At 22.2% G+C, this 3,952-nt stretch overlaps 1 long non-coding RNA gene across 1 annotated transcript; it reads left to right on the top strand.

Moving 5' to 3' along the window:
* The first annotated feature begins 2,279 nt into the window (after positions 1-2,279).
* LOC112599515 lies at positions 2,280-3,611 on the top strand. The gene is made up of 3 exons (XR_003114945.1): positions 2,280-2,322; positions 2,529-2,605; positions 3,581-3,611. It is a non-coding gene; the product is annotated as an uncharacterized LOC112599515 (long non-coding RNA).
* Positions 3,612-3,952: the final 341 nt, after the last annotated feature.

The following is a 3,952-nucleotide window of genomic DNA, read 5'->3' as shown; positions in this document are numbered from 1 at the left end:
ATTACAGTTGTATTGTAGATATGACGTAACTATGATAAAATGGATTTATTATATTATGTACCTACTTAACATGCTTTTATAATATTTCAAGCTTTGTCTTATATTAAAATTTAAACATTCATATTTGTTAAGTTAAAATTATATTATGTTATTTAATTTTTTAGTATGCAATGGTAAGATATTTATATATGTCAGTATATGTATTATTATACATTTTATAGTGTATTTGGGTAACATTGTTCTAAGAATTATTTTGTGGTTAGAAATTCATAAAAATATTTCGGTTTATGTCTAACATAATATTAGGAATGTATAATATCTTAAATTGTTTTTAAAACATTTATTTATTTTATGGAGATACTCATTATTAGTAATCATAAAAAACAATTACGCATTTGACGGGGAAAAACGAAAACTGGTCGATACTCCTGCTACATTTGGCACTGCCGCCGACCATTCTGGCAATTGCAATACTTTGTTTACTACGACGTCGTCTACGACGATGACCTTAGTTGACTAAGGCGATAAAAAACTAAGCAATTAGACTCAGTCGTTGTGGGGAAGAGGTCCAGGCGTTGCTCTGTGGTGCAATTCGATGCGCCATGGCAGTGTGCACTTATATTAATTAGAACAGAGTATACGAATTAAGTTTAATTTTTCATAAATTCTAAGTGAAGTGATGAATGCATTAATTTTATAACAATGTTTTTTTCATCACCTTTTAATGTCATAATAATGTTTTGAATTTCAACTTTTCTTAGTTGTCTCTTGTAGTAAATAAATAAATTAGCCTCATTTGGTACTTTGGGAATATCAATAGTAAAAAACTTACAGTATTTCTCTAAATAACTTTAAAAACAAATAAAATTGAAAATGAAATACAAGTAATGTAAATAACATTTCAAATTCAAATTAGATAAAGTTGTATATTTAAACAAAAATTAAGAATTTTAGTTATTTTTTTCAAATTTAAAAATATTATTCATGACTACTTGAAACATCTAATGCATATTATTATATTTCTTACATACGATGACATTTTTAAATATAATTATTTTGGTAAAAATCAATTTAACTTACCATTTCTATTATAATTACTAAAATAGTTTATTTGAATATCAATTTGTATATTATAAAATATATAGTGGCAAATTATATTTGCTTAGAATCGTTTTTACATGGAATGCTTTATCATTTAATTCAAATTAGATATATACATTACAGTGACTTATTGATACAATGACAATCAGGGATCAGGACTTTATGCATTTACATATTTGTTCGAGAATAGATAGAAGAAATCGGATACGATACTTATTTATTTTTTTTTTTTGATACTAATAAAGATGTCAAATTAAAAATTTATATTTTATTTTTCATATTATGTATGCACATTAAGTCCCGAACCCTGCTGATAACTGATGAATTACATTAATAATTTAATGTGTACATTAAAGTTATTACTTACTTATTCTAAAACTTTCAAGAAGACATTTTTAATTTAATGTTATGTTTACTTTTATTATTTGTTTAACTTCGGAAACTAATTATGCTATAATTATGATTATGCTTATTTGTAGTATTAAAATTAAGTGTTATTAGATCAATTTTTGTGATTTATATTATATTCCTAATCATATAAAATAGGTGAAACTATTTTATAATTATCACCAGGACTGTGAATTTAAAACAATGAAAAACCTTAAAAATTCTTTTAAAATTTCAAAATTGCAATAAAATGAACACTTCAAATGAAAAAAGTTGTAGGATCTTCGCAATCGTCAAAAAGGTACTAAATGACAATAACCTACTAAAATTATTAATCAACCAATGTGGAAATTCGTGACTGATATACTTATATGCCACAAATAACTAGCAATATTGCTTTATTTTATTGAATCATTATCTTTCACCCGCATACAGCTTATGTAAAATATAAATTTGAGGTTCGTACAACCTGTGTAAAATAAAAACATATTCTCAAAAATAATAATTTGCAGAATTTGATTAAAAATACGAAAAAATTAACTAAAGTAAAAATATGACCTAAAAATTTAAAAACGTCGAATAATTAAAAATAAAAGCTTCGTAAATGGAACTTTTGTTACATAATTCAAATTCAAAATCAGTTAAAAAAAATATACTTTCCTACAAATTCACACCCTTAATTGTTACATATTTGTATTCAATACATGTAAATATAAAAATTGAGCGTTATATAAATCTCCATATAATATGAGAGAGTAATAAACACCTATTGTTTTAAATGTATTTCTGTAGATAAATTACCATTTATAAATTACAATATCGGAATGAATTTTGGTAAGTAATTTAGTGAGCTTATAATTTATATCTTTAAAATATATTTGATGCCTACGATTAAAAAAAATATTAGACATATAATATTCTGTAACACCATATACGGTGTGTATCGTATATCTGTATAATAAATGAAAACAATATACCATTTTTTTTTCCATTAATTGTGTGGTAACTCATGTTTGCGGATAATAATCATGAAATATTAGGTAAACCCAAGGAAGAAAACAAATTTGCACCATATTTAAGTAATAAAATATTCAGTGACGATGACTTTTTATTTGATGTGAGTTTTGAAAAATTATTTTAAATTTAATACTCATCAATTAAACAGTCTTATTTAAGTTAAAACTATTTTTAATTTTTTTTTTTTTTTTTAATAAAAAATAAAGCAATCAGTCATTATAGTTCTTTTTATATCTTCATAAATACTTAATGTTAATAAAACTAAATTAATTATAATAAGAAACAATTATCACTCAATTCACATTAAATCAACACTTTCAAAATGTAATACTATAAATTATTTAGTTGAAAACCTTAGAAATTGATTAATATATGAAAAAACTAACGCTTGCATAGTATTGATTCTTTTTTAAGACTTTGTAAATGAGAATGAAAATATATAATATAGCAAGTATAACTTTCAACGCAATTTAAATATTTTATTCTTCCAAATATTTCTTTAAAATAGTAAATACGAATAATATTTAGTATTATTTAATTAGAGTTCTATGAATTGTTTATTTACTTCTGTTCTAAACGTTTGAAATTGATTTCAATTTTATTAAAAAACATTATTTAGACTAATTAACTAGGTATAAAATTAATACCTGACAACGATACCATAATTCATTTTATTATTCAGTATGTCAATAATACACTCCAATTAGAAAATATAATAATTAACTCTTTAGATGTTACTTTATTGAATTTAAATAGTTACTATATATAATCATTTTTAGTAAGACACAAGAAAAACAAGGTATTAATCATTATCAATTATCAATAAGTTTCACTCAATGAAACATAAACAAATGATGTTGTTATCTTTTGATAGATATTTGAATAATGAATAACAAAGTGATTTGAACTTTCAGTCTGCTACTTGTAGTTTAGCATTTTTTGTTCTTTGAAATTATGTCATAATGATTATGGAGAAATTTTCTTTTTTTTAATTTCATAGCTTCTTTAAATTTTAATATATTATTACAAAAATCACAAATCAAATATTATTGTACTTTATATATTTTGTTTACAGCTAGCAAGAAAGTATGGAGAATCAAAACTATCATACACTAATGTTAAAAGTATGTTATTTAATACTTTGAATGTCCAAAAGTCATATGAAATATGTAAGAAAACTAATATAGTATTTTTTTTTTTGAACTGATTTTATTATGCTGATGAACTTTTACTAAGATATTATCAATAGAACTAAGATTATAAAAAATAAAAATAGATGAAATGCATTTTATTGTTTGTAGTTCAAAATAATAAAAAAAGATACAGACTAATCAATTAATAATATTATTTTAATTAAATCTGATATAACATATATTTATAATATTAATTTAATAAAAATAAAAGTTATTATTATAATTCTATAATTTACGTAACTCGTGTTCACATG

The sequence above is a fragment of the Melanaphis sacchari genome, unplaced genomic scaffold (assembly GCF_002803265.2).
Source record: "Melanaphis sacchari strain LSU unplaced genomic scaffold, SCAv2.0 Contig524_pilon_pilon, whole genome shotgun sequence".
In the NCBI taxonomy this organism is placed as follows: domain Eukaryota; kingdom Metazoa; phylum Arthropoda; class Insecta; order Hemiptera; family Aphididae; genus Melanaphis; species Melanaphis sacchari.
Note: the sequence above shows the minus strand (reverse complement) of the source record. Positions and strands in the feature narration are given on the sequence as shown.